Here is a 12,442-nt window from a genome sequence, read left to right on the forward strand (position 1 = left end):
AAGGACCTTTTGCAATTATGGTTTCCAAAGTTAACTTGCAGAGCAGCTGAAGTGTTACTAATGAAATTTTGAGAGTCCTTTCAGCTTTTATGCAAACAAAGTACACATCTTCCCCTACACATTTCAAGCTCAGTTTTGACATTCTCACTTGCATCATCCTTTTAGGCAGATCTAATGTTTATTTGTAGCAATGCTAATCTGACAAGAACTTTAATAAAAAAAAAAAAAATCCACCCTGAAGGAGGACTATTAATGATCAGCATTTTTGCAACTGGAAATCACTTGTTTTTATTTTGATTACTGCTGATTTCTAAATCTGTGTGAAATTTCCTTTTGGACAGGGTAACGTGACTTTTTTTTTTTTTTTTACTGATTTCAAAGATTCTCAAAGGGAGAAAAGGGGAAGGCAAACAAAACTCAACGTGCACTGTTGAAGAACTATAGCATCAGAAAGTACTGAGTAGAAAGTAAATGGAGACAGGAGGATATTTAAAAAGATGTACTTGTACAAGAAGTATTTCTTACAATATTAACCTTTTTGAGGGTACGGATAAAGGAACATAATGTCTCTTGTGTTCCTACACACAGTCTTAAAGTTCAAGCTCAAAAGGATAAGGCAACTTTATTGTGAAATGCTGCAGAAAGTTTGAAATACAACCACAGCACAAGGACTTGATAATCAAGTAATTCCTCAGTAAAAACAGTTCTAATAAAACAAGTTATCTTCAGTACATCAACTGATAATCACAGAATTGTAGAAACATTTAGGCTGGAAAAGACCTTTGAGATCATCAAGTCCAACCATGAAGCCAGCACTGCCAAGCCCACCACTAACCCGTGTCGCTAAGCACCACCTCTATGTGTTTTGCCAAAGTTTGCAGGGAAGGTGATTCCACCCCCTCCCTGGGCAGCCTGTCCCAGCGCCTGACCACCCTTTCGGTGAGGACTTGTCCCTAATCCCCAATCCAACCCTCCCCTGGGCACCTCGAGGCCGTTTCCCCTCGTCCTGTCACTTGTTCCCTGGGAGCAGAGACCGACCCCCCCTGCCCACAGCCCCTGTCAGGGAGCTGCAGAGAGCGATCGGGCCCCCCTGAGCCCCCTCTTCTCCAGGCTGAACCCCCCAGCTCCCCCAGCCGCCCCCCCCCAGCCTTGTGCCGCAGCCCCTTCCCCAGCTCCGTGCCCGTCCCTGGACACGCTCCAGCCCCTCAGGGTCTGTCTGGGAGTGAGGGGCCCAGAGCTGAGCCCAGCGTTCCAGGGGCGGCTTGAATCCTTGTGTCTCACAGGCTGGCTTTATTGAAAGAAAAAATGATACAATTCCCTGTTGAGAAACTAATCCATGTCCAATAAATACCGTCTTTGTATCAATTTATATCATCAAGTATACAATTTTTCAGAGTTCATGTCATAACTACGCAAGTAATCTTTCTTTTAAGAGCATATCTCTATGCAGTATGATGCATTTAATGTTTCTTACATAATGCTTATTTACACCCTGGAAACTGTCTAAATGATTCTGGTTTTCCTTCTTTTTGATCTCTATATTAGTAATTAATGCTGAACTGTAATATCACCTTTTGGGACCATAATCTGTTGCCAAGGATACTAGGGATATAATTATAATTTTATTGTAGACTAACTGAAAGAGTTCTCTTTGTTGAGAGTGCAATTCAGACTGATCTACTGTTAATTGCACCTACACACCTCCTTTCATCAAGATATTGTGGAGTACTATGAAAATTATATACCAACACTCCTGTGACTCAAATTTTATTTCTATTATATGGACAGAGAAACTACAGCACAAAAGTTCTGAATGACTTGCTGAAGGTTAAAACTTCAACTGGAAATGAAACTCAAGTGTCACCCTACTTCTGGCTGCTAACTCTAAAGAGGCAGCAATGAGCATATTTGCCCGGCCAAAGACAGCCCTCCACCATAAATTGTTACTTTGTGTGAGTTCAGCTATACGATTGCGAAAGCTGACTCTATTCCTCAATGCTATCAATTTAACTATTGCATCTGACCAGGCAGAAATGCCACTTTAATCCAAGTTTTGTCATTCCTCATCAGTACGGTGCAGCTGTTACCTCGCTTGCCAAAACTGCCAGCCCTCAGGAGGGAACATCATTTAATTAGCTTAGGTTACACTCCAAAAAGCACAGAACTTGAAAAAAACCTAAGCCAACGTACCAAGAATTAAATTGCTGTAATTGTAGTGATCAAAAAACGCTAGGGAGACTCAATACTTCAAGGTTTTTTTTTCCATCCTCTCCTTTTTTAAAAAAATAATGTATTTCACATATTTTTAATGAAATAACAGAATATTCCCCTTTGCACAGGAAAAGCTCTGAATATTGGTATGAGTCCTGTGGACTCATTTTACCGCTCTTTAAAGCAAAAGAAGGAAAACAGCAAGGGGGTAAAAAAAATTTCAAAAAAATATACCTTCAGGAGAAGAAGAAAAAGCATGCCTTGGCAATACACCAAAGATGGAATTAAGTCACCAAAGGTGGAATTCAACTCAAATGCATCCATCAAATATCAGGAAAGATTAAAACCATCATGTTACAAAGGAAGGAAAGAAAATACTACAGGGTTAAAACAACTTGAGCAATTTTAAGCAAGTAATTGGAATTCAGAATTTAGATTCATTGCTGCAGGAGCTTCATGTAACTTTTCAAGAGCGTACCCTCTGTAACTGGCCTTGCATGCAGGTGCAGTTCACAGAGCTTCAGCAGTTCATTGGAACCAATGAACTTTCTTTCCCATATTTCTATCTATACATGCTTTTTCCTATGTAGTTTGACATGTCCTGGTAGCTCCAAGTTTGATTTTTATCAAGCAGGACTATAACATCTATTATGAAAGAGCTTTAACCTCTTATAAACTGTCTCAAACCCCACCCCCCACCCCCCACCCCATAGTCAACTAACTTCATGTTTTCCACATTGAGCGAGAGTACATAGCACCAATCAAGCCTTCATAAACATATATTAATTGTCTTTTAATTTTTTTAAAAACATTTTGCTGTTGAAACTTTGCCATTTTTTATGCCTTGAAAACATTTAGTACTCATCAATGTAGTACTCTCACATAAGAACAAAAAAATAGTCTAGAAAACAGAAATAATCCTACCATTTATTAGAACTTTTGGTACAAGTCCTTTACATAATAAATAAATAACCTTCCAGCTGATAATAACTCTCAGCTGAAATTTTATACTTGGTCTACTACAATTATTGTGCTTAAATTATTGAAACACCACCACATGTTTAATTTTTAAAAGTTTAAGTCAATTTCTGGTCTCCTACCTGATTTGATCCAAAATAAAAAAACCTCCAAACCATCTTCATGCTATTAGTGCTATAGTTTTGGAAACCAGCTCTGAAGAAGCCACAAAATTAATTTATTACTTTAATTCTACACGTCTCAAGTGTTTTTGCTTGGTTTTTGCTCTTAACCATCCAGTTTAATAGATCTACTACACAAGGCACTAAAATCCAGGCCAGAGATACTCCACTCTGGATTGATTTTCCAATTGTATGTTGCTAGCTGCTTTTCTCAGATGGGTTTACTAACTGCTGTCATTAGACCACTCCAACACACTAAATGAATTTAAAAGTAGAAATCAAATTAGCTCCTTATTTATCATCCAAAGCAGGGCATCAAATACTAATTTTCATGGGAATCACTATTTTAAGTTTATTCCTTCTCAGCCAATAGTTTAAAGATAGGCCTTAATAACCATTTAGTTTTTACCAATATTAATATTTTGACAAAAAAAAATTCAAAAAGGCCATTGAACACTTCCAACCTTCCTTGGGAGCGAGGACAAGGTAAGGTAGATTCATCTCTGACACACAACTACGTTTGGTAGATGAAGGTGTCTCTGATAAACAAATGCTACCATCTAGTTTCTTTGACGAGTTGCTTAAGAGCAGCAGCAAGATGATCATGAAACCATCCTTGAAGTCTGTCTAAGCCCTGAATTCCTTCTTCCTCTTTATGAGTTTTGAGGAGAGACAGATGCAGCCTCTTCCAATATGGTCATTCACCTTGTAGCTCTTTGTGCACACAGGACACTTCTGTAACAACCTCATGCTTTTAATAACATTTTGTCTCTCTCTCCAGCAATATATGACACAAAAAATATAGATGATGTACATGAGATCTTGTGGCCTCTTCTGCAATTCTTAAGTGATGCTCTGCTGACAGGGCCAGGAGAAACTGTCAGATCTGGGATGACAAAAAAGTTCCTGCATACTTTTATCTTTTTTCTTCTATCAGATAAGCATGCACTTTGCCTAGTTACTCTTCTATAGGATGAGCAATGCCCTGAGAGTCACATGAGCTTGTTTCAACTTCCTGTCACTATAAAGGTTTTTCTTTATTGTGATAGTGTTTTGGGTTGTTTTTTTTTTTTAACTGACTATTCTCCATCTTTGGTGTTTAACTAATTTAGGTTACTACTTTCATCCTTAAGAGATTAAAACAAAAGAGGAAAAAAAACCCCAAACAAACAAAAACCCCAAACCCACAACTTCAGCAAACATTCTGGGGTAAGCCAAAATAACCTACAAGATTTCAGGGATTACAAAAGATAATCTAGCAGACAATCCAAATTGCAACTTCACGGAACTATAGAAGGATGCTTTTGATGGGAAAATTTCAATGGTAATTTTGTCTCATAGTAGCAAGCTGATGCAGAAAAGGCACAGGATCTGAGCTTTCTTAGGGAGTACCATAAGATAACATGAAGAGAAAAAAAAGAAAATTATCCCAAACCAAAACAAAGTAACCAACACTCAAAAAATTTCTTCTTTCTCTTTGGCAGAGACAGGAATTACAAGTATCCTAAAGGATCAAGGATTTGGTTCCCTACAAAGGATTTCTTTCCATTTCAAAGACTAAAGTAAGTGTTGTTACAGTTTCAGTATTTACAAATTGTTATCCTGTACAGAATTCTACCCTAGCTACGTAAAATAAATATGATCATGTACCCACATTAATCAATAGACCAAGATCAGCGATTATTTATGAAGACATTACTACCATGTGCTGCAACACAAACAAATTAGGCTGCAACAAGGCTTTACCGTTGGTCAGGTCCTACTGTTCATGCTGTTTCTCCTTCCCCCAGAGACCAGACCACACTCCTCCTCCTCAGTCCAACTCCCACCCCACACTCCTCAGAGCTATTTAACGACTTAGGAATGAGCTACACTGAACTTCGTCCATGTCAATCAAACCACTGCCTCCGAGGCATGGCCACAGTTGCATATTATCAATGCTAATCAACCCGCTGCCTTCATTCCTCTACAACTCACCCTTTTTGTTTTTAACCAAAAAGGCCATGTCTATCATCCATTGCACCATGGAGTATTTGACTGATAATTAGTCTTAGTGGGTAAGAGGAGCTATGAATGTGTCAAAGTGGTTACCAAGTTGTAACCCATATAAATGAAACAAATTCTGTGCGTATTTTATAGCTATTAGCTTCATACACTTTGTAGCTTATTTTCAGCTGTCAAAATAAAAAAGTCTTTCCAGAAACTTATCTCTTACTTACCAGACCATCTCACACTGGCCTACTAGTTCTGGACACCAAAATTCCTCAATGCATTATCATTTTGATTCCCGTTTTGGTCCTAGTTTCATTACAACAATGCAATGTTCAAAAATTGCTTTAGGTTATCATTAAAGTTCAAAGTGATTGCATCATCATAATAACTGGCTGAAGTAGCTCAGATGAAATCTGTGGCCAAGCTAGCTATCTTTTCAAAAGGCATTTAATGGAGTTTGTTTCTGAATTGTTTCTAATCAGCAGCCAGACCAAATACCCTTCCTTAACAGTTTATTCGCTTGGCTTTTTGGCAGTACACCTGCTAGGCTGCCCCAAAGTCCAGTGACTAGTTGAATGGAGCCTTATCTTTTTTTTAGGAACTTTACCATTGTTTGCTCAAAACTGGAACCTCTTGAAGTGCTGGAATATTCCATGGAAAATTATTCTGCACCATCCACTTAGAGTTATTAGGTTATTCTTCCTTGGCAAACAGACTGTACTTGAGTCTCCTGTGGTTCATCTATTGCCATTCATTTGTAACTTTCAACACCTGCTCTGAGAAGACAAAACCCCTTTGTGTTTCAAGGCTTGGTACAAGTTTCACTACTGTTCAAGCTTCTCTTTTCTACTGAAGTTATACAGTCACTTAACTCATCACACAATTCTGCCTGCCACCTGGGGAAAAACTACAATTTCTGAGACATATGAGGATGGGCTGTTCAGGATTTCTTTTTCCTAAGTTCAGACTATGGTAATTCTATTCAAGAAGCCTAACAAACCAAGTCTAAAAATTCTGAAGTATTCAAAATCTACCATAAATGCATGCTAACACCAGCTTTGGCTTTTTAAAAAAAGTAAATGAAATTCTAAAAGACTTCAAGCTGCAGGAACCATAGGATTCCACTGGATATCTTAGTATCTCAGTGTTGAAAAGTATATTAAAGAGATATTAGCATTCTTCAGCTGTAAAACTCTGGAATAGAGTTGATGGCTCATACTACAGGCATTTCAAATTAGGTATTACCAGCCTCCTGCTGCAAATACATTTTTTTAGTTCTAGTGTCACTGGCCCCTTTATATATATCTGCAAATTTGTATGGAAAGGTGTTTAGAAAAAAGAACAGTTGGATCATACTTTACAAAAATATTTGTTTCTTAGATGTTATCCAAATGTAGTCTTGAGTCTAGATTCAAAAAGAATAGTTTCATGGTAAGTGGCACTATGACTCATGTAGAGTACCAAAATGACACATAAGGGAAACATCTACATTTATTTTGTAGCCATATAGATGCCTGCTACTGAGTCCTGGAACGTTCAGCAGAGAATCAAAACAAAAGCTGATTTAATTAACAATTGTTAAAAAATCCGATTTTAGCAGGAAATATCATTCAGATCTCCCATGTGAAAACTGACATGCAAAGCATTTAAAACTCAGCCACATAATTTGCCAGTTTGCTTGCTGTCAGGAAGTGGCAAGAGATGTCAGAAGGCAATTTCTATCTTTGTCCATATCTTGCATCTGCTAGTGAGAAAGTACAATTCTGTGCACTTGCTATTTTTAAAATGTGCACTCAGAACACCAGCAGCAACCAACCTTCTGCCTGTTACTACATGGTAACAGCTGCACATTGAAAGTGCAGTGGATCCAGATGAACAAACGTACAGTCCTGAGTGAAGACCTTCGGCCTCTGTGGATCTCAGGGGAGCCAACCTGAGCAGTGCCTTAGTAGCTACGACCAATTTAACATAAGAACTTACATTTTAAAGGGAAGAAAAGGTCTCTCAGCAAGCTGTTCATCTCTGGCTACAAAGGTGAAGAATCTGCAACATTACATATTACAGAGGCAAAATGGCATCAATTAAGGAGGGGAGAAATTGTGGTACAAACATAGGAGTCTCTTAATTACTTGCAAGAATACCCTGCGATATGCAAATGCTTTGACAGTGTGAAGCTCTCATATACAGTGCAGTCTTAAACTGTACTGGGCATCTTTCAGTGTTCATGTTAATTAGAATATTACTATCACTGCTAACTCATTTTGTCGAGAATATACCACAATCAAAAGCTAAGCATTTTCTCTTGTTATCTTAGATACTGTGGCTGACCACAAAATCTGTGTCGTTTTTGCATCAACTCACAGAACGACATTTATGCACAAATTCTCACTGAAATTAAAGAAGCATTTAAACTCTTGAAGTTAAGCTGAAAGATAAGTCCATTTTAAATATCAGTCAGAGGCTATACGGTTAACGGGTTCTATACTGGATAAGTCTTCCTTGCAAAATTCAAATACTTCATTGCGTGCTCTTTGTAATGTACTGCAAATACTTAGCATTTGTGCTACTAGTAGATACGAAGTGGCTTAAAATATTAGTGCACTTACTCTTTCCCAAAACTGATTGATGCAGTTTTAGTCACTTTACAATATAAAGCTGGTTTGTGATGCAGGTAAGGGATTATATTCTTTGTGTGTAAGAGACTGCAATAACAATCCTCTTACCTCAGTCCTAAGCATAGGCTGTGCTTTTAAAAATACTTTTATTGCTTATTTCACCAGACAGTAAAATGTACTCTCTGTGGGTCGGCCAGTAGAGGGAAGCATCACATCCCCAAATCTAACAGTACATTACCGTCATGCACCACCACAAGTTTGAACGTTTTATGAATCAGCTCAAAAAAAGTACATTCTCAATTCAGGTTTTTAAACCTGTGACTTACTCGTACGCGACAGCATAGATACGGAAACTACCAAAGGAAGCTGCAGTTCTCTCATCAGATGATGTTTGCTGTTGCAGCCCACTGAAGTACTGTCACATGAGGAAGGATAAACATAAAGCAACATTCTGAGAAGGGGAGTTTAATTTTGGCACGAATATTTTATTCGGACTCAGAGTTTAGTTAAGAATTTATAAAACTCAGTTCTTCCTTGATCACAGTGGCAATTAGAAACATTTGGTGAAGCAAATCCATAACTATTTAATGCTTTCCTGTTTTCATCTTAATTATGCTTCCAAATTTGAAGTTGAAGAGATACAAATTCCTTTAAAATAAACTGAAGCAGTAAATTTCACTCAGAAATCACATGAAGATAAGAATTAGTAGAATGTGCATGTTTTATAAAGCAATACCTGATATTTAATTTTGTGGAGAATATACTACAATCAAAAGCTAAGCATTTTCTCTTGTTATGTTAGATACTGTGGCTGACCACAAAATCTGTGTTGTTTTTGCATCAACTCATAGAATGACATTTATGCACAAATTCTCATTGAATATGTGCATAAATAAATGAAACACAATAGTGTTTTCTCAGATTTGTGAATATCATTTCTTTTCCTAGCATATTGATTTTGGCTCATTATTGCCACCTTCATGAGGTCAGATCTTTAAGGGAGGTCTCCACGTATTTGCCGTCCTATCATTAAAGCAAAGTCTGACGCACCTTTGTGCTTCAGCTGCAGATTTATATTTAATTTTTATTTGTCATTTAATATGACAAATGATCATTGTAATCAGAAAATTAAGTAAAAAGATTCCAACCCATTTACGATTACACACATGATATGAAATTTAACATCAACCCCAAGATTTTTATTAGGTGATCAACATAATAGAAAAATATATCTAGAAAAGATTACCGTATTTCAGGTCTCAACTCACTCAACCTGACTTAGGAAACTGGTCACAAGTTTGCATACTCAATTACTTTTGTACCTAAGTCTTGTTTCCGTTACCAAAAAAGTAAAAAAAACAAAAAAATACTACTCTATTTTCATAGCAATGCCTAAACAGCTTATTGACTCTTCAATAGCAGTCAAGATCTTAATATAAGGAGAACTAGTTGAGGAGTATATTTGACCAGGAAGAGTCATTTCAGCTTGTTATTGTCTGCCTTGATTTACCACCAGAAGCTACTAAGTAATTAAAGGTAAAGTCCTTCTGTCTTTTCTACTTAACATAGTAGTTTGGGATATTTGCCTTCCTGTGCTTTAGCTCAGACAAACAGTTAAACCATGTCAACTATCTTGAGAAATTTTTTTTTATTTTTTTTTACTTCACATAAAATTTAAAAGAAGGTCATAAACAGATTTCGTTTGTCTTCAGGTAAAGAAAAAACATTAAGCTTCAATAGGTATGGAAAAGCTGCATAAAGAATGGGCAGTACTGTTTCACATGTTGGAAAACTCTTATTGCACGTTAGTATAAAAGCAACCATGACAATAAAGTTTTTTCAGCAACTTTAAGAGAAAGCATTCACTCAACAACAAAAAACCCATGAGATTCTCCACCAAGTAACAGAATTAGAAAGATGGGAAGAAAGCAGATTAGCCGCTGAACAAGTCTTGGTGCTTCAAGGCTAATTCTCACAGCTTTGGACAAGTGCTGCATTTTGCAGCAAATTAGTGGCTTGGCTTGACCTAAAATCACTCTCATATTGAGCATTATCATGCCACAAACCTATCATACTTTTAAAACCAAAACAACACAAGAACATAAGTCAACTTGAGAATAATGCTGTATTTTTCAAAAACTGATTAAAAACTGATTCCCCCCCCAAGTTTTAGTTTTTCCAGAAATCACAGAATGCCTAACATTTGATATTTAGTTATATAGCACTGTGAGGGGAAAAAAGAACAATCAAAACAGATTTCAGCATTAAAAAGCTCTTGTAAGCCATTGCAACCAAGTTTTTGTTTCATATTCCTTTCTCTAATTAACATCACTACTCTCTGCAGTGTGTTGTTTGGGAACCCTAGAAAAAGCTGTACCAAATTTAACAATAACCTGTCTTCTCTTTAACCTACTTCCCTACTAGTTTCATTTGCCTTTTCCTTCAAATAAAAGTGCCTGCACAATCTACTGCTTGCAATAGGCATTTATTCTACGTGCCTGCCTTTTTCAGGGCTCAAAAGCAGCAAGGGGAGACAAATTTATCTCCAGCTTTCCCTACACCTGATTTCTAACCATCTTCACATATCAGACAGGTCAGCCTTTCTTTATTGCTCTGCTAACAGACAGTCTACAAATAGTATTTTTAGGGGTCATACTGCCAACAACTGGCTGGAAACCTTCAGTAACAAACAAGACCTGGTTAAGTGAATCACACTTCAGTGACTATACAAGTCCAAATGTAATTCTGCCTTGGACTGTGATGACAGACATGACCTGAATATGACCACTCAAGCTAGAATTGTTTCTGGTATATGTGAAAGCTTAAATGGTCATTAATTGTTCTCTATATTTATTTTTTTTTTTACATCTAGAAATGCTTTGTCCCAATGATTTCTCCCCCTACCTTCCCTGACAATCCACAGTCATTTGTTAGCTTACATCCGACAAACAAGAACTACATTTAAATTAATAAAACTTTAGCCACCAACATGAAGAATTTATCACTAGTTCATAAAATTGTACATCTGAGTCCATTTTGGAAGTATTCTTCAGAAAAGTTTCATTAACAGAACTTTAAAATGGCAGTAAGTCAGAGGAAGCACTGAATAAGATATGATTTAGTCCTCCCTAGTCTTTTCTCTGAAGTTGCTCGAACAAGTTACTGGACTCTTCCCTCTGTCTCTATCAGTGTATTTATTAAATAAGGATTTCTGTAGTGCTCAGTTGTAAACAACATTTAGTTCACTGTAGCTATGCCTTAACCTTTTTGGTCTGTAAAGGAAGCACATTATTTTCAGGCAGGCTTAATGATTTTAGGTATGGGCTAAACACTGTTTCTCATTACAATATTGCCTTAGCAACTTCTATGCATTTGATTTTTTAAATTGAGAATAGAGGGGCAATGAGGAGAAGAACAGTAGAGAGGGGGTAGGAGAAAGCTTTTCCTAGCATTCATTCCTTCTAACATCAAATTTGGCTGGCAAACTTTAGCCTGCCATTGACCAGGAACACCCAACTAACGTTTATATCAAAATGCATCTATTCTCAGCTGCTTAGGAATGAATTTATCAGCTCTAGTTGAATGCACCATATCAGCTTTGGTTCAATTCTTATTCATTTTATTGTCACTACTTGGATTTTAAATAAGGCTAACATCCATGCAAACTGCTTGTTGTTTTAGCAGCAGTTTCCCCAAGAGTTTTAATGGGCTATTTGTTCTGTCTAATTGCCCAAGGAAGAAAAGCTGTATTTCAAAATTCAAACTGGATATATGTATCTGAGGATGTTCTATTCTCCAGTGACCACATTTAATCTATTCACCAATTTACTTACTGAGATATCAACACTATCCCCATCGCAAACCTTCAAGTATTGTAAGCTGAAGAGTCCGCAGTCTCTTCTCATGCATCACTGTGAGTGACATCCTTGAAACTATTTCTTTAAAGATTCCACTCAGCCCCTATGTCATTAGGAAGAATATGAAGAAGAGTTATAAGAACTTGGACAATAAACAGGTATATTTGCTAATATCTAAGGTAAGAATATCTCCTCACACTCCATACAGAAACCAGTATTTGTTGCATGAGATATTCAAATTACTTGGCTTCACTTAACTACTTGTTTTATTCTTTTCACAGTAATTAGACAAAGAAATCATGCAGCACAAGTACATCTTGCTCTCTACCCCAACACTTTCTATGTTGCAATGTACAAGCCTCTGGAAATCATGGAAAAAAAAATTCTGTACATTAACTCTGTTAACATGAGCATAATCAAGTGCAGCCCAATGAAAACAGTACATTAAACAGAGCAGTATCTCTGTGGATGGTTTTCTTTTATGTGGAAGCATTGCTTTCCAATGATGACTGAGTCATTCCTTAGAACAATAATGAAGACATGAATCCTAGATACTTAAGTTCAATAACTGAAAGCTTAAGCCTTCAATGTGCCATCCTTTCTGAAAGGAAACAAAACAAAACAATTC

General features: G+C 37.0%; 1 long non-coding RNA gene across 1 annotated transcript in view; it reads right to left on the minus strand.

Moving 5' to 3' along the window:
• LOC130158864 (uncharacterized) overlaps nucleotides 1-11,907 on the minus strand; it is a 77,684-nt gene extending 65,777 nt beyond the window's left edge. The window contains exon 1 of the long non-coding RNA XR_008825512.1: nucleotides 11,791-11,907. This is a non-coding gene — a long non-coding RNA (uncharacterized LOC130158864). The remainder of the gene's footprint in view (nucleotides 1-11,790) is intronic.
• Nucleotides 11,908-12,442: the final 535 nt, after the last annotated feature.

The sequence above is a fragment of the Falco biarmicus genome, chromosome 14, assembly GCF_023638135.1.
Source record: "Falco biarmicus isolate bFalBia1 chromosome 14, bFalBia1.pri, whole genome shotgun sequence".
Classification (NCBI taxonomy): domain Eukaryota; kingdom Metazoa; phylum Chordata; class Aves; order Falconiformes; family Falconidae; genus Falco; species Falco biarmicus.